The 25056-nt window shown below is 45.1% G+C and overlaps 1 pseudogene; it reads right to left on the bottom strand.

Moving 5' to 3' along the window:
• Positions 1 to 2006: 2006 nt before the first annotated feature.
• Positions 2007 to 24281, bottom strand: LOC128776453 (creatine kinase B-type-like; annotated as a pseudogene).
• Between the last annotated feature and the right edge of the window lie 775 nt (positions 24282 to 25056).

Genomic DNA, 25056 nt, shown 5'->3' with positions numbered 1-25056 from the left:
CCCCCATATCTGATCTACATACAGGTGTTGACTCAAGCCAAAGGATGTCTATAAAACTCACGGGCAAGATCAATGTCATATGTGGCCTTCAGAACCAGAAGAGAAACTACTGAAAAATAAAACCACACATCTTATTCTCTGGCCTTGGCTGTCAGGCAAAAATCTTCCAGTGAAATTAGTGTGATAAGACATGAGAAATATTGGGGGTTTTGTGTGTTTTGTTTTCACTTTAGATGCTTGGTGTCTTGGCATAAAATATGTATTGAGCTGCTTTTGAGAAATACATTGATATGTCAATTGTTACCAAACCTCCACACCAAAAACGACTAAACCGGCATTGACATGAATGTCTGGGCTGAGTATCCAGTTTGTCTCAATCCTTGACTGGATGTAAGTAAGCTCCATGAGGCCAGGGGATGTGTCTGTCTTGGTGACTCCCAATACTCATTTGTTGAATTAAAGGAGAGAAAAAAGAAAAAAAAAAGTGAAAAGAAAGAAAGGAATTTAAAAAGAAAGGAAGAAAGAAAAGAAAGAATGAATTCTCTTTTTTTGGCTGCCTGAGATACACTGAATGGTATTTGATATACTGCAGGGACAAAATGTTTAACTTTCATCCTGAATGTGCATTAATTGTTTTTTGACTATGACAATTGTGCTTGACAAGAGTGACATTGACTTACTCTTTCTTAAAAAACTGAAGTATAATTGAGATACAGCACTGTATTAGTTTCGGGTGTATAACATAACACTTTGCAGTTGTCTCCACTGTGAAACAATCACCATATCAAGTGTATTTACCCTCTGTCTCCATACCAAGTTGCCATATTTTTTCTTACGATGCGAACACTTAAAACTTACTTTCTTAGCAACTTTCAAATTTGCAACACAATATTATTGACTACAGTCCCCCATGCTGTACATTCCATATTTATTGTATAACTGGAAGTTTGTACCTCTTAACCTTCTTCACTCATTTTACCTACCCACCAATTCCCCTCCCCTCTGGCAACCACTGATGTGTTCTCTGTCTATAAGTTTTGTTTTGTTCAGTTATTGCTTTGTTTTGTTTTTCAGGTTCCAGATATAAATGACATCATATGGTATTTGTCTTTCTCTGACATATTTCACTTAGCCTAACGCTTTGAAGTCTGTGTGATGGCAAATGGCAAGATTTCATTCTTTTTTACAATTGAGTAGTATTCCATTGTGTGTGTGTGTGTGTGTGTGTGTTGTTATGGTATGAGGGGAAAAGCTTTCATGTTTATGCTATTAAATATGATGCTAGCTCTGAACTTGTCATGTATGGCTTTTATTTATTTTATTTTATTTAAAAAATTTTTTAATGTTTATTTATCTTTGAGAGAGAGAGAGACACAGAGCATGAGTGGGAGAGGGGCAGAGAGGGAGACACAGAATCTGAAGCAGGCTCTAGGCTCCGAGCTGTCATCAGAGAGCACTACGTGGGGCTCCAACCCACCAACTGTGAGATCATGACCTGAGCCGAAGTCGGAGGCTCAACAGACTGAACCACCCAGGCACCCCTGGGTTAATTTTATTTAAAAAAAATAATCTATGCCATCCATCATTTTGGAAGTATGTGCCTAATGAAATAAAAATAGGGTATTATAACTCCAAAAATGTTGTGAATCTTGACAATGAATTGTCTTCCTGGTAAAGTGGGTCAGAGCAATCAATGATGGGTAATCCTGCATCAAGTTTTTAAACTATGATCTGGCACGTGCTAGAATGTTCAGCACGACACTATGCATGTGGTCACACACCAGACCACCCAAATGCCCTGATCAGTAGAAGGGACATATAAATCCTACAGGTTTCTGCAACAGAATCCTTACAACAATGAGAGCAAAAGTCAATAAACTATAATCCCACACAACATAGTTGGCTCTCACAAACATAGGGTTGAGTAACAAAATGACATGAAAGAGTATGCAGTGTATGATTCTACTTTGTGTGCGAGTTCAGAAATAAGCAAAACGGACTGTTAGTTAGAAGTCAGTCAGCGTCATGGTTCTACCTGAGGAGGCAGGGGCTGGAAGAGACAAGAAGGGCTTCTGAATGCTGATTATGTTCCATCTCAGGACCTGGCTGTGTATAAAGCTGACTGTTATGATTTGTGCATTTTCATGTACATATGTTACACTTACATAAAATTTAAAAATGAACAAGCAAAAAACGGCAGTAGTCTAGTGTTAAATTAGGCCTCGGCTGAATGGACAGCTCTACTGCTGTATATCCACTTCATTGAGAGTTTCTATCATAAATGGATGTGGAATTTTGTCAGATGCCTTTTTGGCGCTTATCGATACGATCAAATGATTCTTATCCTTTATTTTTTTTAATGTGTTGTACTCTGTTGATTTACCGATGTTGAACCATCCTTGTATCCCCGGAATAAAACCCACTTGATCAAGTTGTATGATCCTTTATGTATCGTTGACTTCAGTTTGGTAGATTTTGTTGAGCATTTTTGAATCTTTTTTTTTTTTTTTTTCCCCCCGGCGGGCCAAAACCCTCGCTTATTTCAGTATCAGAAACATCTTGGCCATCACAAAAATAAACTCTACTGAGGGTGATAGAAGTCTCCACAGCAAGGCTAAGAGCTCGGCTGCCAGGTGGCGAACATCGGGGGTGCATGGCTGGCACTGCCCTGGAGTAAGTGAAGAAGCAGCCGGCTGGTAGGGGGGCAGGTGTGGGCAGGGGCTTTGCTTCTGGGAGGGCACAGGTCATCAATGGCTGCTCCATCTCTGTGAGCCGCTCTCCACCGTCCACCACCATCTGTACCTGCTCCACCTCTGAGAAGCCCAGGTGGTCTACACTGGAGACACTGGAGATACTGAAGACCGCGCCCACCGCAGCTGTGTCCACACAGCCGGTGCCTTCTTTTCTGAAGCTGCAGCTGCTTGAGCACCTCCGGGAACTTCTCATGCTTGCCCAGGTGGGGCAGTTGGATGTGCACAATGGCCTGCAGCCCTATGCCCGGATTGGACGGGCAGGTGAGGATGTAGTCCAGGTGAGAGTTCCACATGAATTCCTAATTCGTAGACTTGAAGAGAGTTTCAGTCTGGGTGAGGCCATTGTGGAAGCGAGTGAACACCTCCTTCGTGTTGCCTCCCTTCTGCATGCAGAGGACCCATAGGTGGCCTTCCTCGTTGATCCACACCAGGAACGTCTTACTGTCATTGTACTGGCTGCCGTGGGCGTCTGGCCGGTCACAGGCTGTGTCTGAGGCCAGCAGCAGGGGACACAGGCTTGTCAAACAGAAAGTGGTCATCAACGAGTTGCCACTGCTCCGCTTCTGTCATGTCCTTGAGCGCGCAGTACCTGATGGCCAGGTTGCTATGGAAGCTCCGTTGAGCCTTGATGTGAAGCCACTGGGTGTGCTCTTGGTGTACAGCTACTCCTACAGCTCAGGGGTCAGCACGTTGGCCATGTAGTTGTTGAGGTTGGGGAATGGCATGTTGTGGCTATTGGAGAAAGGCATGGTGGTGGTAGGCAGTGGGTGGCAGGTGAGTGGCGGACAAGACAGGGGCACTCGGTCCATCTGCAGCTCCAAGCTCTGCGTGGGCTGTTTGCATCCGTGTTCTTGAGGGGTATTGATTCTTGCTTTCTTGCTTTCCTTTGTTGCTTGCTTTTCTCCCTCCCCTCCTCCTCCCCTCCCCCTGCCTTTCCCTTTTCCCCTCTCCCTGCCTTTCTCCCTCCCCTCCCCCTGCCATTTCTCTTCTCCTCCCCCTCCCCTCCTTTTCCCTCCATTCCCCTTCCTGCCCCTTCCCTCCCCTTCTGTTCCCTCCCCTCCCCTCCAACCCTTTCCTTTCCTTTCCCTCCCCCTCCCCCCTCCCCTTCCCTTTACCTCCCTTCCCCCTCCCCCTCCCCTTCCCTTTATTTCCCTTCCCTGCCCTTTCTCCCTTTCTCCTTCTCCTTCTTTTATTTCTTTTTGTTTCTGTCCTTGTCTGGTTTTGGTTTCACAGTAATGCTGGCCTTGTAAAACGAGTTTGGAAGCATTCCCTTGTGTTCAATTCTTCTGGAAGAATTTGAGGAGGATAGGTATTGAATCTTCTTTGGACGTTTGGTAGAATTCACCAGTGAATCCATCTAGTCCTGGACTTTTGTTTGTTGGGTGTTTTTTGATTACTGATTTAAATTTCTTACTAGTAGTCTATTCAGAGTTTCTATGTCTTCATGGTTCAGTTTTAGAAGATTGCATGTTTCTAGGAGTTTATCTGTCTCTTCTAGGTTGTCCAATTTGTTGGCATATAACTGTCATAGTAGTCTCTTTTGATCCTTTGTAATTTTTTTTTGAGAAGTTTAACTTCTTTTCTTTCATTTCTCATTTTATTGATTTGAGCCCTCTTTTTTTTTCTTAGTCTAGCTAATGGTTTGTTGATTTTGATAATCTTTTCAAAGAACCAGCTCTTACTTTCCTCGATCTTTTCTATCGTCTTTTTAGTGTCTATTTCATTTGTTTCCACTCTGATCTTAATTATTTCCTTCCTTCCACTAACTGTGGGCTTCATTTGTTCTTTTTCTCTTCCTTTAGCTGTAGTGTCAGATTGTTTGACATTTTTATTGTTTTGTGAGGTACCTTGGTTTTTGTGAGGTTTTCTTGTTTTGTGAGGCATCATTGTGAACCTGCTTCTTACTGCCTTTGCTGCATGCCATAGATTTTGTTGCATTTCCATTTTCACTTGTATCAAGGTTGCTCGTGATTTCTTCATTGGCCCATTGTTGAGTAGCATGTTTTTAAATCTCCACATATTTGTGTTTTTTCCACTTTCCTTTTTGTAACTGATCTCTAGTTTCATATCACGGTGGTCAGAAGAAATGCTGGGTATTATTTCAATTTTCTTAAATTTTTCGAGTCTTGTTTTCTGTCCCAGCATACGATCTATCCTGGAGATTGTTCTATGCATTCTTGAGAAGAATGTATATTCTGCTGCTTTGGATGGACTGTTCTGTAGATGCCTGTTAGGTCCATCTGGTCTAATGTGTCATTTAAGTCAGTGTTTCCTTATTAATGTTTGTCTGGATGATCTATCCATTGATGGAAGCGAAGTATTAATTAAAGTCAGTAAACTAAAGTCAGTCAATCAAAGCAGTATTATTGTACTGCTATCAATTTCTCCCTTTAGATCTGTTAGTATTTGCTTTTATATTTAGCTACTCCTGTGTCAGACGCATAAATCTTTACAAATGTTGTATCTTCTGGCTGATCTGTGTGTGTGTCCTTATGTCTGAAGTGAGTCTCTTGCAGGCAGTACATAGATGGATCTTGGTTTTTTATCCACATAGCTGCCCTCTGTATTTGGATTGGAAACTTTAGTCCAATTGTTTCAGATTTGTGGGTCCCAGAACTGCAATCCCCCTGGGACACCAGAGCCAGGAGCTCAAAGCCAGTTATGATGGGGCCACAGTGGAGTCGTGTGTGGGAACAAGGCACTTTCCCCTCCAGCTTTGACAAGGCCGTGGTGGAGTGGTGCACAGAGGTGGGGCACTGGCCTGGCCAGCTTTTGGGGGGGCAGGGAGCAGAATGTGGGGGCAGGGGTACCCACTTGTGCTAGTGGGTTAGAGGGAGAGAACAAAAATGGCATCCGCCAGAGCTGGCACTCGCAGAGTAGAGGGAGAATACTAAAAAAGTTGCCCACCAGCTTTTCTGTCCTTCCACAGAATCCCAACAGACTCCTGCCCTTCTGGCAGATTCTATAAGATTAGCAACTGTTTCTCTTTCACTTATGGTCTAGGTGCCTTTTTTTTTTTTATGCTTATTTTTGAGAAAGCACAAGCAGAGAGGGGCAGAGAGAGAGGGAGGCGAAGGATCTAAAGTGGGTTCTATGCTGACAGTAGTGAGCCTGATGTGGGGCTTGAACTCAGGAACCCTTAGATCATGACCTGAGCCGAAGTCGGATGCTCAACCAACTGAGCCACTCAGGTGCCCCTCTGTGCTTTTAAAACTGTGACTTCTGTGCTGGGTCCCAGGGTGAGTGATTCTGCCCCTGAGCCCTTTACCAGCAGTCCCTGTTCCCCACAGCCCTATGGTTTTCCTGGATGTAGGCCTGGCTGGTTTGCAAAACCAGATGTTTTGAGGGCTTTTCTCTTTGGTGCATGTGGCATGTTGGGGTACCTGATGTGGGGCTCAGACAGGATTTTTGGTGAAACCATGTCTCTGTGTCTCCTACCTGTCTGGTGCTGCCTTTATCCTTTGTTTTGGAGGAGCTTGTTCAGGTACTTTTCAGGTCCTTTTCGGAGGGAATTTTTCCATTTGTAGCTGTAGATTTGTTCTGTCCATGGAGGAGGTGAATTCAGGATCTTACGCTGCCAACATCTTGAACTGCCTTCCTACTAATTCACTCGTTTGTTCGCATACTAACGCCTACATTTGGGAGGTGAAAATCAAGGCAGTGACAATAATTTTCAGTAAGGTGTGTGTGTGTGTGTGTGTGTGTGTGTGTGTGTACGTCAATGTCAATCAATGACCATACACATATTTGGGCTGAGGAAAGATCACCATAAGTGATTTCCAAATTACAGAAATCAATCTGTTTGTGACCACATTTTAAAAAAATGGCACAGGACAGAAAAGAATAGAACAGACGAGTGTATTGTACATCGTGAGGGTGAGTACTGTAGTGTGTGTGTCTATACTGGATTAATTACTAGAGTCATTTCTTACTATGAAAAGTGTTTTAAAGAAAAGTTTGAGGGGTGCCTGGGTGGCTCAGTCGGTTAAGCGGCCGACTTCAGCCCAGGTCATGATCTCGCGGTCCGTGAGTTTGAGCCCCGCATCGGGCTCTGTGCTGACAGCTCAGAGCCTGGAGCCTGTTTCAGATTCTGTCTCCCTCTCTCTGACCCTCCCCCGTTCATGCTTTGTCTCTGTCTCAAAAATAAACGCTAAAAAAAAAAAAAAAATTAAAAAAAAAAAAAGAAAAGTTTGAAATTCAAACTTTAAATCAATGAAGTATTTGAGTTGAGGAAAGTACAATCTCTAAACAACGAGTGAACCATTGAAATCCTTCTGAAGCCCAGATCATACTGAGTTTAGTAGAGAAGCATTATGTAAACTCGTATACTGGTTCAACTCCAATCTCTACCACTTCCTAATGGTATGACTCTGGGCCTTGGTTTCCTTTCACATAATATGAGGTAATAATAGTATCCACTTCATAAAGTTGTTTCAAGAATTAAAAATGAGTTAACATTTGTAAACTTCTTAGAAGTGCCCCTGACACATAGTAAGGCCCCTATGAGTATTGGTGGTTACCATGGTGAGCAGCGTGGGGGAAGAAACATATACAATGTCTCATTTAACCCAAGACCAACTGTGAGTTTTAGCACACTCAGTACTTTGTACTTTATTTAAAGTAGAGTCTGGCTAGCTGGCTTTTAAGCAGAAGCACCCAAGGTCTTAATAAAACAACCATCTTGCTCCGGGGTTCTTCTACATAGGATCAAGTGGAATAATTAAACACTACATGTTATTTGGATAGGCAGGTTAAAAAAAAATTTTTTTTTAACTTTTAAAATATAAATGCCCATAAGCAGAGTTTATCCTCTCCAACTTACCCCAGTCCTTATCACTTCCTATTGTCTTAGCCACTTGACAATTTCTATTACCCCTGGATGCATTTGAGTTTTAAATTTTTGCTGAAGATTGAAGTGCCTATAACTTTCTCACTCTGTATATTGTTGTTCAGCTTCAGATTTAAACTGGACTAATACATTTGTTACTTAACTGTGCTTCCCCGCTTCCTCCCATGTCTCCTGGCATGTTGCCTGGGATACAGGGGGGAGCGGTTGCTCTGGTGTAAGCATCTTATCCAGCGACCTTGTGCAAGTCGCTCTGAAATAGAAAAAAAAAGCCTCTATGAAGTACATATTTTTACAGGCACAAAGCCACACACATCTATCTAAGGAAAACACCAAACTTGTGTTCTGAGTTCTAGAATTCCTAAGATGGCAGGTAGAGGAAGTGTGGGAATGTTCCATGTTTATACCGCAGCCTCGAGTACAATAAAATATATGTAACTTGGTATGTTATGGGCCTTGGCTTATTTTTAACTAGGTCTTAAATTTATATGGCACCATTCTCTAAAAAGCAATATTATACACATTGGCTCTAAAGTGTCACCACACACTCCTTTAGGGTAGATAAGTGGGTGGGTGGCATATGATCTGGAAAATATATAGCTACCACGTGGCTGTTCATACTAAAATTATATAGATGTAAAAGCCATGGTTTTCATCTAGTCAATGCCAGGAGCACAGAGATTTGACTTTTCTGGTTAAGCTGATGGTTGTAGGTAGCCCAGAGTTATACACCTTGGGTATCCCTGTTGATAACATTTGCCATTTCACTTAGGGCTCTGTGAAGACTCCCAAGTCTACAGTTTCCTCAACGGTCATTAAAGTCACTGAGGAGGAAAAAAAAAAAAAGATCTTCAGAAAATACAGTTTGAATAATGGCAGCAGGAGAAGAAATTCCTGGTTATATAGCCCACTCATATATTTTTGAAATGTAGGTCAGATCTAGAGGAAGTGAAAGAAACTTCCTGTTGAATTTTCATTTATAGCATGTGTCTGGAAATCTCTAAATGTAATTTCTTGGTGTAAAATAAACTGCAGAAATCTGGGATGTGTCAGTCTGCTTTATGTTTATCGAAGCCATTCTATTTGAAGCTGAAATGTTGTAAAATTATCTAGTGGAGTGAACAGCTACAATTAGTTTAACAGACATGACTGTATTCCCCAACTGAAAAGCTGTCAAGACCTGAACAATCAGTTACAAAAAAGATCTAGGAATCCCATAAAATCCTGTCTCCTAGGAAGGATAACATTTCCCTTTGGTTGCCACACATCTCTTTGCATATGTCACTACTTCGGCCCTCTTTATTGTTGTTAAAAAAAAAAAAAAAAAAAGCACAGCTTGCAAACGGTCACAGTAATGTTTGTGAAAGTTTTGAGCTGGTTGGGACAACTTGGATGTTTTGATGATCCCAACCAAGTTCTCAAAATAAAAACAGTTTGGGGAAAATCTGTAAAAATATCACACTATGGTTGATAGACATCCCCATGTCTTACCTATAGTCTACCTGGATTTTGGATTTTTCTAAACTGAGATGAGAATTCTATTAGCTGTTAGAGTAATGGTACTTGATAAATGCTACTCGGTGATGATAAATATTACTTGATGTCACTTGTAGTAGACACTGTTGACTGTTATGTAGTAACAGCAGGAGCTCTAATTTTGTCTGTCACTGTGTCCACCCTCCTTCCTGTGAAAGTTCTTCACATGCTCTGTGATGGCCACCCTATTTTCCATCCAGCAGTAAATGATTTTGCTGAGCCAATCATGTTAATCCTGTTTGCCTTGTCAGTGATTGCTTTAAGGATGGGCTTCTGACCTAATAAGAAGCTCGGGGCATATCCTGGAGAAGGTGTCTTCTCTTCCTTTGGAGGCTGCTATATGTACCTTCCTATGACGCCTGACGAGTGGTAGCCACATTGTGACACGGACTCAAAGCCGACCCATCGAGGACAGAGAGATGGAGTGAATCTGGGTCCTCCATGGTATCAGTACACCATCAAACCCCAAAGAAACCTACACCGAGACTTTTTAAAATGTGGGATAATTCATTTTTTTTAATACATAAACCAAATTCAGTTGGGACTTCCTGTTACCTGCTTTTCCAGGCACCCTAAGTAACACTGCCATGAAGAAAAGAGCTTTATGATGTTGTTGGGAGTAGAGCCTTCTTCTTCATAGGCTAAGACTTGGCTTCCGGAAGACTGCAGAGGCAGCGTAAAAGAGCAATGCACCTAGGGTCAGAAGAACTAGCTCTAAATCACACCCTTATTTATTGTTGGTTTGATCCCAGGCTGGTTGTGAAGGTTAAATTAAGTAATATGTGCGAAAGCCCACGAGATGGAGTCTTCTTGAGGGCAAATATTTGTTGTGCTTGCCTTTGTATCCCTGCCACACACTGGCTAGCATATAGTAGCAAATACATAGAGAATGTCTACCCTGGCTAGTGGTTTTCATGTATTAGGGAGTTTGTGTGTATTAACGTATTGAACTGTCACAACAACACTATATTATTACTCTCCTTTACTGATGAGAAAAAGGCTTGGAGGGATTCGGTCATTTGTCCAGGGTCATCCAGATAAGAAAGAAGTAATAGAGCCTGGATTTGAACCCAGGCAGTCTTCAGAGTCTAGGGGCTCGACTACACAATATTCTGCAGAGTAGGGGCTCAGGAGTTATCAAATGGATGAACAGTACCTCGAAGGAGTTCAATGAATGTTTATTGAACAAATAGGACACTGTAATTGAATAACAATTTCTTTTTCTTTTTTTTTTTTCTCTTTTTTAACGTTTATTTATTTTTGAGACAGAGAGAGGCAGCGCATGAACGGGGGAGGGTCAGAGAGAGGGAGACACAGAATCCGAAACAGGCTCCCAGCTGTCAGCACAGAGCCCGACGCGGGGCTCGAACTCACAGACCACGAGATCGTGACCTGAGCCGAAGTCGGCCGCTCAACCGACCGAGCCACCCAGGCACCCCACAATTTCTTTTTCTTGAGAAAGAATGTGCTGTATCCTGATTTTTTCTTTAAAATTTTTTTTTAATGTTTACTTATTTTTTTTATAAAATTTTTTTTTTCAATGTTTTTTATTTATTTTTGGGACAGAGAGAGACAGAGCATGAAAGGGGGAGGGGCAGAGAGAGAGGGAGACACAGAATCGGAAACAGGCTCCAGGCTCTGAGCCATCAGCCCAGAGCCCGACGCGGGGCTCGAACTCACGGACCGCGAGATCGTGACCTGGCTGAAGTCGGAGGCTTAACCGACTGCGCCACCCAGGGGCCCCTAATGTTTACTTATTTTTGAGAGAGAGAGAGAGAGCACTCATGAAAGCAGGGGAGGGGCAGAGAGAGAGAGAGGGAGACACAGAATGTGAGTCAGGCTCCAGGCTCTGAGCTGTCAGCACAGAGCCTGACACGGGCCTTGAACTCACAAACCGTGAGACCATGACCTGAGCCGCAGTTGGATGCTTAACCGATGAGCCACACAGGCACCCCATGATTTTTTTTCTTTAAAAAAAAAGTTCTTCTGGGGCACCTGGGTGGCTCAGTTGGTTAAACGTGTGGCTCTTGATTTTGGTTCATGTCATGGTCTCACAGTTTGTGGCTTTGGGCCCGGAATCTGGCTCTGTGTTGACAGCACAGGGGCCTGCTTAGGATTCCCTGTCTCCCCCTCTCTCTGCCCCTCCCCTTTGCACATACACTCCCTCTCTAAAAAATAAATAAACATAAAAAAAAAGTTCTTCCAGGTTTAATGGGCTTCTGTGACCATGGGTTCATTCAGGGGGTATTTTTCCATTGTAATAAGAGTGGCCACCCACGGGATCAAACCTGAATCCGAGGACTATTCTCTCTTAAGTCTGGAGAGTCTCTGAAATGAAGACTGTGCCTAGTTTCTCGGTCTCCTCCTCTCCCAGCTGACTTCCGAGATCACATGCTGAAACTCTTCTGGCGGGTAGAACATCTTGTTCACACACCCATGGCTAGTAGCAGCTAAAAATGGCTTATTGTAGGTGAGTTGGTCTCATTGCTCTGCCGCGTCCCTATACCCTGTGGTGCTCCCACGCCTCTGTCCTCGTCTTCAGCACCTGTACTGATCTGCTCGCCGCACCACCACCCCTACCCACCCCCATTAAAATCTGTGGTCAGCAAACGGTCCTGAAGGAAAGAATTCTAACAATGCAATGAAACACATACGTGACCGAAATAATAAATCCCACACTGCAGTCCAGAATTGACTCATAACTTAATGAATGTGTTCTTTCTCTGAGGACAATTAATAGAGGGACATTTCTCAAACCCGAGAGGTCAGGCTGACAGGTTAGTGGGAAAGAGTTGGCTTGGGAAGGGAGAGTGGCAAATGACATCTCAGAAGGAAGATGTCTACTCTTCTTGCCAGGCCATACATTTAGTTGTTTCAATGATCCTTTCACTTCTGAAGTGTGTGGCCTTCATCCCCCACCCACCATCCATCTTTCCCTTGCTCCACACCTCACTCTTTCCCATCTTCCCAGGGAAGCCATAATTTCCATTATTGGTCTACAGCCTGTTATAGGACCCAGAATGCCAGCCCTAGACTGGTCTTCGTGGAAATAATGCTTTCAAATCACTCCATGTTCCACAACTCATACACCTTATAAACACAAACAGAACAAGAAGTTTAGCAATTTTATAGAAAAGAAGGACCAGAGCCCCCCGGGTGGCTCACTTGGTTAAGTGTCCAACTCTTGATTTCGGCTCAGGTCGTGATCTCACAGTCATGAGATGGAGTCCTGCATCAGGCCCTGCACTGGGCATGGACCCTGCTTAAGACTCTCTCCGTCTCCCCCTGTCCGTCCCCTGCACATGCTCTCCCTCTCTCTCTCAAAAAAAAAGGACCTAATAAACATTAAACTCTAAATTAGCACTGTCCAACAGAACTATAATGCAAGTTACACATGTACTTTAAAATTCTCTAGAAACTACATTAAAAAAGTAAAAAAAAAAAAAAGTGGAATTAATTTTAATTATATGTTTTATTTTATTTACCCCAATATATTAAAAATATAAACATTTCAATATGTAAACAACATAAAAATAATGAGATATTTTATATAAGCTTTCATACTAAGTCTTTGACTCCAGTTCTACACTTACGACATGTCTCAATTCAGACTGGCCACATTTCTAGTACTATCCATAGCTACATGTGGCTAGTGCTGCCATATTGACAGTGCAGCTCTATACTATTCATATCTTCTCACATGTCCTAATTTTTATGAACAGTCACATATATTTTGCATGCACTTTGAACCAGTGTATTCAAACTCTCTAGCATTATCCTCCCCTGAATACTGTAGATATACATGTCACGTGTATTTAGATGTTGCATGCATTACGTATACTTAAATATGTAGGGGCGCCTGGGTGGCTCAGTCGGTTAAGCGTCCGACTTCAGCTCGGGTCACGATCTCGCGGCCCGTGAGTTCGAGCCCTGCGTCGGGCTCTGGGCTGACGGCTCAGAGCCTGGAGCCAGCTTCCGAGTCTGTGTCTCCCTCTCTCTCTGCCCCTCCCCCGTTCATGCTCTGTCTCTCTCTGTCTCAAAAATAAATAAATGTTAAAAAAATAAATAAAAATAAAAATAAATATGTAATGTATAGTTATGTCTGTGGTTGCTTTGGTCCATATAAGTGGCCAATCATTTATAAAGTCTGTCTAATGATCTTCTGTTGTGTAGACTGATGGTTTGGGCATTCACCTATTGGGCGTCTGAGTAATTTATCATTGTTCTCTGTTCCAAGTTTTACTGCTATGACTGCCTTTGTTTTTAGAGTGGAATTCATTTTTTCCTTCTTTCTGTCCTTTTCCTTCCTTCTTTCCTATTCTGTTGTCTCTTTCAGGATTATAGAAAGTGAGGTTGAAAAACCTCCCTTCCTCAGTTGGTCCAGGATTGACGAACGTTCCAGTATACAAGTGCCACGTGAGGGCATCTATCTCTTCTGTGATTAAAGGAAAGTCGGTTACCAACTCTGGGCCCAGAGCAGTTAATTCATGAATGTGTAGAGAAGGAACAAAGGATGGCGGTGGGGGGAGCTTGAAAGGTGTTGAGCAAACAGCTTCTTTCATAAAGGTTTTGCAGGAGGAAAAAAAGGAGCCCCCTTTATTTTGAAGTGTAATGAGAGGATGGGTGCACTAGAAGACATGTGCATGAATATGGATACAGCTCTCCACGTGGCCCCACTGACTAGAAAGTGACAATGAAAAGACTATGACAGCCCCTGCTACAAAGGTGATGGGCTGGATGTAATTAGGGATTAATCTGAAATTTCTAGTACATACCCAGTGTCTTGGGAGCTTGACAAGCTGCCATCTCTCCAAGATCCCCGGGGATGAGCAGTGTGGCTGGCTTACTTGGGGAGGGGGAGTAAGGAGGGCCTGCCCATAGCAAGCCACTTATCACAGTGCTAATGAACAGGGAGGCCTTCTAAGGGGCGACCTGGAGGGCTGGTGTCACTTTCCCTTTGTTGTGTGCACAGTAGCTGGCATCTCCGCAGGGCGGTGACTTGTCCACCAGGAGACAAGTTGCTAGGTAACCAGGGAATATGAGGGTGCCCCCTCCCCCATCCCCAGGGGACTGGAGTGCCAAGGAGGCTCCAAGAAGTGTTTGGTGGTTAAAAACGAAAACAACTACAGCCTTGAAGATGGAAAGATTAAGTGCTACCCTAAGGGGTAGCTGGTTACTATTTTGGGGGGTGGGGTGGAGTAGAAGACGGATTGGAAGAGAACTGTTGTGGCCTGGGAGAGGAAGGGGAGGGAAGGAGAGGTCTTAGAATAAAGGAGGACAAGTATTAAAAAGGGAGAGAGGGAGAAGATTGTGGGGAAGAACGCATCTCCATCAGTTCCAGAAATGACCTCATTACAGGAAGTGTGCTGGAGCCTCCATTAACTCCAGGGGCCTCGGAAGGTTAGGACAGTCTGTGCAAGAAATAGGCTTGAGTATGGTCTCTGGACCAGCCATGACTTAGCTGGAGACTTGTTGGAAATGTATCAAACCCACCCTAGGCCTACTGCTTGAGAAACTGTGTTCTCACAAGCCCTCCAGGCGATTCGGAAACACATGAAGTATTGAGAGCCCCCGCTACAAAGGAAGGAGATGGCTTTTGGAGGGTGAGGGGGGTGCCAATGCAAAGTTGCACTGACAAAGTTACACAGAAAAGGAAAACTTTATGCAAGACTACTGCAAAAAGAAGAGAGGTCAGAACAGCTCAGCTTGAACTCAACTGCCCTGAAGCAGAGGAGGGGTGAGCTAGTGGCAAAGTAGTAGGGGATGTTAGTGGGAGACGGGGGTGGGAGGTGTCATGGGCCATTTGTGTTTGTTAATAAACTTCTCCTGTTTTATGACAGCAGGTAGTTTTACAACTTGGAGCAAAGATGCCCTGCTGAAGTTAGCCTCCTACCCTCCCACAGAGACTGGACATAGAGGAATTATCTCCTTTGATGATTACATTCCGAAAAGATGGTCCCCAGGTCCTAGAGAAAGACATTCCTAGGTTGTAAAATTGGCAAGAGGCTTAAAAAAATGGATTTATATACATCTCAAAGGGGCAGAGAAATAATTTACAATCACAAGTTTTCTAATGACAGTGCTCTAAGAAAACGGAGATCAGAAAGAAGTCTGTCTAGAGGTTTTAGAAAACTGGAGGGAATCGTAAGGCTGTCTTGGTCAGGGGGAAAGAAAGAGCCTTGGCTTGGTGAGGAGAATGTTGTCCCCTCTTTGAATGGAATTGAATTCTCTCTTTGAATCCCCCTGCTTCTCTTTGCAGTCTTAACCCAGCCCATAACTACATCCTACAGAGTCTGCAGAGGTGACAGAGACGAAAGGCAGCATTCCCAGAAGACACACTTCTTCGGGGTGATGGACAGGAGAGGGAAGCATGGAGTATGGGGTATGGTGAGCTGGAGAAAACCAGCTTGCCCAGAGCCTCCTCCCTCTCAGTTGCTGCTGGTTTCATTTCCTTCAGGAGAAAACAGACCCGGACACACAGAGAGGGAGGGCAGTTTGGGCTTGATTTGCTGGATTCTCTGTAAAGGTTTTCTGAAGAGCTGATAACATGGCTCTGAACAAAGTGTTTGTCATTAAGACAACAAGCCAGCTTAAGCCAGGTCTGTTCTGCTGTGCCAACAATTGGTACTCCCCACAGGTCTACCTCTGAGGGACCTGGCCAAGATGAATTGTCCTCCAAGATGGATTTACGGGAAGGCGTCGTGCCTCTAACGGTAGGGTTCCTGGGGATACAGACACCCTTGTGTTTGAGCATTAGAAGTCCTGCCAGAAGGCCTGGCTTCCTTCCCATTCCCATTGTCTGCTGTGGCTGCTTCTTCCACATAGCTGGGGACCGAGCATGCAGCACTGATGGGGGCTGTATTGTTCCAAAGGACAAACAGGCTTTTGCTAGTGACCTTTTAGATAACCCACCTTTTTGGGGTGGGGGAGGGGAGGGAGGTTTTTCTTGGAATGGTAAGGAGGCAGCCGTTCCTGGAAACTCAGCCAAGAGGCCGGGCATGGGGCCTTGGTTAATGCGCCGTGAGAGGCTGTGCAACCCCTCTGTGCCCAGTCCTGGTCACCACACACCCTTTGCTCAGCTAGCCGGCCTCCCGCCTGGAACAAGGAGTGAGGCTGCCAGGGCCACAGGGCTCTGATGCTTAAGATTGGCCCATCTGAGCACCAGCGTCTGCTACAGCCTATCTGGTTTGTAAGCTCCTTCTGGGCCAACCAAATGGTGACATTTAGTAAATGAAAAAAGCTCTGAAAACCACCATTGTTATCACTTTATCTTGTGATCGTTTTCTCATGTGTTTCCTTAGACTGTGGGCTTCTCAAGGGCTGAGTCCCAGTCACTGCCTGTGTCAATGCATAAGTAGGAGAACGCACGGAATGTCCCAGCACTCCTTTTGTCCACTCTGCTGTTATCTCTTACCATCTTCCACTTCATCTATAAAAATGTTTCTGGGGCACCTGGGTGGCTCCATCGGTTAGGCGTCCGACTCTTGGTTTTGGCTCAGGTCATGATTTCATGGTTTCATGAGTCTGAGCCCCACACTGGGCTCTGAGCTGGTAGCACAGAGCCTGCTTGGGATTCTCTCTCCCCTGCCCCCCACACCCCTCCCCGACTGGTGTTGTCTCATCTCTCCAGACTCCAGAAACGTGCGCCTCCTTCACCGTGCGTAGGGGTTTGAGAATTGCTGCTGGAAGAACTGTTAGGAGATTGGCAATCTCAGTAATGTTATAGGTATTCGTTTAGTAAGAAACTAAATTAACCAGAAGAGAACATCATCTAGCACATGGTAACGTTTTTTGTTTGTTTGTTTGTTTGAATTGCTAACAATGCAGCCAGCATAGGGAAAATGCTCATTTGTGACAAAGATTTACAACATGGCCAAACCAAGGTTTTAGTCTGAGATAAAAGATTAATGCAACTACACATAAATAATTCACCAAAGAAATTATTTCGTGAGTGCTTGCCGTGTGCTTGGCAGGCACGTGGCCAGACACAGAAACGCTTTAGGGCACTTTTGCTTCCCGTGGGTCTCTGCAAGGAAGATGCCAGAAGCCCAAGGAGCCTGGAATTGTGCGCATCAAAATAACGTTTTCAGGGCAAACCGTTTTAAGAGACCTGTTGAAAAGACACTATTTTAAACACATTTAAAACAACAACAGCATTATACGGTTCCCATTTTAAACTGTTGATCCTGTAGAATAAAGAAATTTCCTGACATGCACACTCTGAACACAGCTACACCAAAGAACGATCTGGAGAAATTGGTTTTAGCCATAAGAGGAGAAGGCTGGAAACAAACCAAATCATATCCCTACAAAGTGTCTTTATTCCATCTATTTCTGAGGAGCAAGCCGGGATGCTCTTGGAAGCATTTGCATTGCAAAGTGGGCTAGAAACTGGCCTTGTTTAAACAAGCTCTCCTTGCAAGGCCGCCCTCCGTGGCCACCCTTGGCAGCCGAGACCTGCCCACGATAAAAGAGGCTGGCACGTGAGCGTTGCAGCTGAGAAGCCTTTGAGCGGCTCAACCGTTTAACTAATTAATGCAGTTCTCCCCCTAAGGTTAGAAGGGAAAGGAGGGAGGGATGAATCTGTGAGCACTACACCACTTTGGGTCCATTATACTCTGGCGAAGAGAGACGCAAGGTGTGCACGCTGTGTGCGGGTCCACAGACCTCCGGGGGAGCCCTCCCTGATCCCCGTGGTGCTCCCATCACAGCCAGGCCTTGGGCTGCCGGTGGGCCTCCGTGGGTCGGTCGAGAACAACAGGAAAGACTAAAGCTGCTTTTGATCCTGGCATACGACAGAAGGCACAAAACAAAACAAACAAACAAACAAACAAAAAAACCCCCGAAACGCCCACCATGGAACTTTTGTCGTCTAAACTGGGAGATTTAACAACTAAGGGAACCTTTGCCGACACTGGAAAGTAACCCGAGACTAAGGCAGGGAGCTCCCAACTCCAACAATTGCCTTTGTTTGAGGCCCAGTGTTTGCCTCAGTGTGACAGCCAGACCCAGAAATCCAGGGAATGCAGCACTGCAAAGAGGGATGGGGAGAAGTGGGGGGCTGGCCCGGAGAAGCCGGTGTCCTGTTGTGTGACAATCTGCATGTCACCCACCTTTCTCCCCTTCTCCCTTTCCCTCCAGTTATGCCAACTAGAGCCAGACCTGTGAAAATGCGTGAAAAACATCCAGGTCCAGTGTCCAAGACTAACCTCCCCACTCTGTTATTTATTTAGAAATACTTTTATTGTTGGGGCACCTGGGGGGCTCAGCCGGTTAAGCGTCCAACTTCAGCTCAGGTCATGATCTCACCCTCGTGGGTTCGAGCTCCACTTCGGGCTCTGTGCTGACAGCTCAGGGCCTGGAGCTTGCTTCAGATTCTGTGTCTCCCTCTCTCTCTGCCCCTCCCCTGCTCACGCTCTGTCTCTCTCTATCTCTCTGAAAAATAAATAAACATTAAAAATTTTTTATTGTTTATTTATTATTGTTGTTATTATTATTTTCCTGTATTAGTCTGCTTGGGCTGCTATAACAAAATACCACAGGCTGGGTGACTTAAATGATGGAAATGAATTTTCTCACACCTCTGGAGGCTGGAAGTCTAGGATCAAGATGGTGGAGGGCTGGTTTCTGGTGACACCTTTCTTACTGGCTTGCAGATAGCCGCCTTCTTGCTGTGTCCTCACGAGACCTTTCCTCTGTGCATATGCATTCCTGTGTCTCTTCCTCCTCTTATAATGGGACACCAGTCCGAATGGATCAAGGTCTCACCCTTACGACCTCATCTAACCTTAATTACCTCCTTGAAGTCTCTGTTTCCAAACACAGTCACAATACAGGTGAGGGCTTCAACATACGGAATTTGGGGGCCGTAGTTCTGTCCATGCCTCATCTCTTTCCTCTTCTTTCCGTAGTTGCAGGCCTGTCCTTTTGATTTCTCTCCCTAAAGCCCTGCCAAAACATTCACTCAGAAGGTTGCGTAGCTGGCATTGCCCTAGGCGCGTAGGGTTGGGATGGAGTGCTGGATGCTGGAAAGGCGTTGTTAGGGTCTCCTGAAGACACGTTGTGTGTGACACGACTGGACTGCCGAGCGGAGCACGGGCTGTGGTGTGGAGTGCTGGAACTAAGTGGCTACAACCCTGTCTCTCCTTTTCACATTCAACTTCCAGGAAAGGAGAGGCACACGTGTATCCATTTTCTCACTCCCATTCGTTCTCCAACCTCGCCTGGCTTCCTCCACAATTCTGAAATGTTGTTCACGGAGAAGGCTAAACACTGCCTGCTGCATGCCTCCCTGCATTGCCCTGTAAAGGACCCCCGCCCAGCCATGTTTTCTCTGCTCTCACGCCAGATGTGTGGGTTTATTCCCACACTGGTCAATTCTGCAACGCTGCCTGTGTCCTGTTCGGTTCAGTTCTGACACTACCTGGAAATCATGTCAGGTCCCACAGGAAATGCTCAGTCTCACGGGACCGCCCCCTCTCCCATCAGATGCCCATTGCAAATCCAGTTTGTCACCTGTGCCTCTGACCTAGGAGGCCACACAGAGGAGGTTCCAATGATCACGCCTCCCATTTGGTTAATATTCTAGAGCAGAACTCACAAAACTCAGGAGAACAGTTTGCTTATTAGCCTGCCAATGTAATATAAAAGGCTGGAACAGGAATGGGAACAGCCAGATGGAGGAGATGCCCAGGGCAAGGCATGTGGGCAGGGGCGAGGACCTTCCACACCCTCTCCCAGGGAGCCACTCTCCCTGCACCTTCACATGTTCACCCGCCGAGGAGCTCTCTGAACCCTATTCTTTTAGGTTTTTACGGAGGCTTCATCAGGTAAGGATGATTGATTCAATCACTGACAATTGGTGATTGATTTTGATTCCACCTCCAGTCTCTTTCCTCCCCAGAGGGTGTGTGTGTGTGTGTGTGTGTGTGTGTGTGTGTGTGTATCTGAAAGTTCTAAAACTCTAATCACAGGGTTGATTCTCCTGGCAACCAGCTCTCATCCTTATGGGCTCACCTCATTAACATAAACTCAGGTGAAGCTGAAAAAGGTTTGTTATGAATAATAAGACACTCCTTTCACCTTTATGGCCCTGGAGCTATTTCAGGAACTGAGGCCAAAAGACCAAATGTTATAACAAAAGATGCTCCCATTGCTCTCATCGCCTTGGAAATTCCAAGGGTTTTAGGAGGTCTGTGCCAGAAACTGGGACGAAGACTAACTGTATACTTCTTTAAAAAAAATTTTTTTTAACATTTATTCATTTTTGGGAGTGAAAGACACAGAGCATGAGTGGGGGAGGGGCAGAGAAAGAGGGAGACACAGAATGCAAGCAGGCTCCAGGCTCTGAGCTGTCAGTACACAGCCCAATGCGGGGCTCGAACTCACAAACCATGAGATCATCACCTGAACCGAAACCAGGCGCTCAACTGACTGAGCCACTCAGGTGCCCCAACCGGCTGTATACTTTTTATTATAAGTCACAATATCATATACACCCACACACACTTCATTCATTCATTTAAGCATGCATTCAACTGAGCGTTGCATTTAGCCACAACCCAGTTTCCCCAAGTTGACTTACCTAAGACCCCACAGACAAATGGATCTTCAGTTCTTGGATCATCTCCTCATCTGTCTGGCTTGTGGGATTGTAATAAAATTTCTCTCCTCTTACATTTGAATTTGAAAAGTGCTATTCAGCTTTTAAACACCGTCGCCCACATGATGTCATTTTATCTCGGGCTATAGGAACATGATAGAGTCGCTTTGTTAGAACAATCCCATGGCTCTTGCAATTATGCATTTTGGGGAAGGAGCAGAATTCTTCTTAGAGATTGATGGCTCTTTTCTTTAGAAAAATACCTTGAAAGACCTTTTGGAAAAACTTGGGACCCCCATGTGACAGGTGTTGCAAAAGAGTCACACAGCTGCATGTGTGCTCAGTCACATGAACTCCAGAGTGTTGCCCTGGAGGGTGGCAACAAAGGGGGCTGGGGGTGGGGGGTGGGCAGAGAACCTGGAGAGGAATAAAGGTAGAGAAGAGTTTCTATAGAGACAGGTGACCTGAACACAACTGGCAAGGTCGGGACCTAAGGGGAAAAGTGGTCCTTGAGAAATTCCCATTAAGGAATGTTCAGTTGTAATTATTTCTAGCCTTATGCTCTTCTGTGGCCTCTTCCTTTATCTGCAAATATAGGCACACCTCAGAGACTTTGCGGGTTTGTGTCCAGACCACCACAAGAAAGCTAATATCACAAGAAAGCAAGTCAGATGGACATTTTGGTTTCCCAGTGCATATAAATTTATGCTTACACTACACTGAAGTGTATTAAGGGTGGAATAGCATTGTGTCTAAACAGAGTATGTACCTTAATTAAAAAAAATACTTTATTGCTAAAAAATGCTAACCATTATCTGAGCTTTCAGCGAGTCATAATCACTGATCACACACTGCCATAACAGATAGTATAACAATAATGGAAAAGTTTGAAACATTGTGAGAGTTACCAAAATGTGACACAGAGACACAAAGTGAGCATATGGTGTTGGGAAAATGGTGCTGATAGATCTGCTCAAAATAGGGTTGCCACAAACCTTCAATTGGTAAAAAGCAGCAGTATCTGCAAAGTGCAATGAGGCAAAGCACAATGAAGTGAGGTGCACCTGTATCTGGTAAATGTCTGTTGCACCTACTGGGCCCTTGGGACTTGGAGAACGGAGGATTGGCAGGGACCATGGACAGAGGGTAAAGGTGAGGGAGAGGCAGTGGATGGGGAAGGGAGGAGAACAAAAGGTTCAAGCAAGAGAGGAGAGACTCAGGTCCTTTAGCATCCTCAGTCTGGGTACTGGCTTTCAGTACCCACGTAGATAATCCATTCAACACCGTTCAGTCCCTTCCTCTCATTTCCTTGGATCTTGTCCCCCAGCCTGTCTCAGTCACTCACTCCCACGTTCCTAGGTGGATCTGCATCTCTTCCAAGGTTTTGGCTTCAAGCATCCTAATCCCTGCTTATCCTTACATATCCTTCCTGCTCACTTCCTGTAGCACCTTGGCTCTAAAAACAATCAAGCACACATGTATTTTCATTTTTAACCCACTGACTTTCCTGTCTTTGCATTGCTGTTCACCCTTTCATGACCTCACTTATCTCCTAACCCAGCCGAGGGTCTTTGGGCTATCCTTAAAATCACCATCAGCTCCTTCTCCTTCCATCAGATTTTCTTGGCAAAAGTCCAGCCCTAATTAAATCCGACTCCCTGTCTGCTCTGTGCCTGTACCCGAAAAAGAGCTGAATGCAACTGGGAAAAGTCACACGTCATCCTGATTGTTCTCACTTTATTTATTTATTTATTTTTAAAATTTTATTTGAGAGAGAGAGAGGGAGTAAGTGGGGGGAGAGGGGCAGAGGGAGAGAAGGGTCCCACGACCCTGGGACCATGACCTGAACCGAAATCAAGAGTCGGATGATCAACTGACTGAGCCCCCCAGGTGCCCTTGATTATTCTCACTTTAAATTCACGAACTCTAGGGGCGCCTGGGTGGCTCAGTCAGTTGAGCGCCTGACTTTGGCTCAGGTCATGATCTCACAGTTCATGGGTTTGAGCTCCGCGTTGGGCTCTGTGCTGACAGCTCAGAGCCCGGAGCCTGCTTCGGATTCTGTGTCTGCTTCTCTCCTGCTCACTCACTCTCTCTCTCTAAAATAAAATAAACATTAAAAAAAATTTTTTTTTTGAATTCATGAACTCTAACTTCCAGTGGGCGGTATCAGTCTGGGTCCAATCAGGCAAAAAGAAACTACTTTGAGTGTCTATCACAGTGGGAACCCAATACAGGCAATTGGTCCCGTAAGGGATGGATGGACTGAGAAGTCAAATGTGCTGGGGAGCACCTGAGGATTAGCAACAGTATGAAGCTCTACCCCACTCAAGTTGGAGACAAAAATGGAGACAGCATCACCAGAGCCAGAACCCAGAACCAAAGTCACTGGGTGATGGGCGAAACGATGGTGAGCGTGCTGGGAGAGAGCTGGAGGTAGAGGAGAGATGCAGACAGGGCCAGACATGATGCACGAACAGAACAAGATGGAGAAATTCCTTGGCTTTCTCTTCCTCTGCACCCCACCCACCCCCCAGCTCTCATTAGGGTTCCCATTGGCTAAATCAGTCTGGAAGCCAGCTGACTGAGGAGCCCGGGAAACACAGCCTATGTGGGTCAGCCTCCTGCAACATGGAGCCCAGCAGGGAAAGGGTGAGGAGAGAGCTAAGGAATCCCAGGACTGGCATAGTCCTTCCCTTTTGTCACTTTGTCTCTATTCTTGTCTTTCCATTCTGTGTCTGTCAGGATTCAATCTGAGAAGCAGAAACACACACACACGCACACATACACGCATATATATATATATATATATATATATATATATATATATATATATTTCTGTTTTAGTTTGGGCTGCTATAATAGAATAGGAGAGACTGGGTAGCTTATGAACAACAGAAATTTATTTCTCACAGTTCCTTAGCTGGGAAATGCAAAATCAAGGCGTCCCTAGATTTGGTGTCTGGTGAGGCCTAGTTCCTGGCTCACAGACTTTTCACTATGTCCTCACATGGAGGAAGCTCACTGGGGTCTCTTACGAGGCTACTAATCCCATTTATGAGGCTTCACCCTCATGCCCTAATCACCACCCCCCCCAAAGCCCCACCTTCTAATACCATCACCTTAGGGGTTAAGATTTCAACATATGAATTGTAGAGGGACACAAAAGTTAAACATGTATGCAAAGGGATTTTGTAGGAATCCGACCTTGTGCAGTGTGGGAGCTGGGTATCCAGTCTCTAGATGGCTGTTGCTTCTGTTACCGGGGCCTGATGTCAGTAGGGCCCGTGGTTGGGAAAGGAAGACGGCTGTGGAGGGAGGAAGCACTAGATAGACCCTCCCAGGATGGGCTGGAACCCAGGAGGATGGACTGAAAGACATGTCAGCCTCTCATCTCCCCCCACCTGCAGCATGCTCGATGGGAGCGATCTGGGGTGGAATCTGGTGCCCTTCATCACAGGATGAACCATACACCCGGCCCAGAGTCAGGAGGCTGGGCGAGGAGATTGGCCAGGAGCAGGCAGGTGCGGGCCAGCTGCTGCCCCATGCCAGCAAGGAGAGCCAGCACACGAGGGACCGTGTACACAAGATGTCCTTGTGGCCCAGACGAACCCAGCAGTCCTCACAAAGGGGACGTATCTCTAGCTTAACTAAGTCAGCACTACACAGACCCATCAGATGCATGTCAAGATGGAGTCAGTATTCTCTTAATGACACTTAGATTTAATTCCAAATTAAGAAAGTAGCAAAAGAATGCTTCCATCTATCACACTGTAACTGTCTCTCATACAACCAAAAACATACTCTTTCTCTCAAAGGGGACCCAGAATCCCTTTGTCCCTCTTTGCGCGATAATTGTCTCTCACAGAGTCATAGTGTCTCTGTGAGACACAAAGTTAAAAATTATGAACGCATTTATGTTCGCTGGTAGGTGAACAGAAGAGGGGAAAAGAAAAACTAGTTACCATAGACACACAATCATACCAAAATAAGAGAAATGCTCATAACGATTATTATTCTTGTTTCCACCCCTGATCATGTGGTCATAGCTGGCATTTATAACTACCTCCCTCCGTTACTTCATATTCCCTTCGCCCATAGCAAATTTGATTAGACATGATGTCTTCATCCCTGCAAGGTCAGGGCCATTAGCAGTCCTGATAACATAGTTTTCTGTGGACTTCAATCCAAGGCCTGCGAGTACTAAGAGACACCCCAGGGAGGCTCCTGCATTCCAGACACACTCCCAGGGAACCCAAACTCCCCCCTTGATAATCAAGATTGATCACCGCAGCCAGAAGACAACCCCCTTCTTTGTCTGT

This window comes from Panthera pardus, unplaced genomic scaffold (genome assembly GCF_024362965.1).
Source record: "Panthera pardus isolate Hobbes unplaced genomic scaffold, ASM2436296v1 HiC_scaffold_13, whole genome shotgun sequence".
Classification (NCBI taxonomy): Eukaryota; Metazoa; Chordata; class Mammalia; order Carnivora; family Felidae; genus Panthera; species Panthera pardus.
Note: the sequence above shows the minus strand (reverse complement) of the source record. Positions and strands in the feature narration are given on the sequence as shown.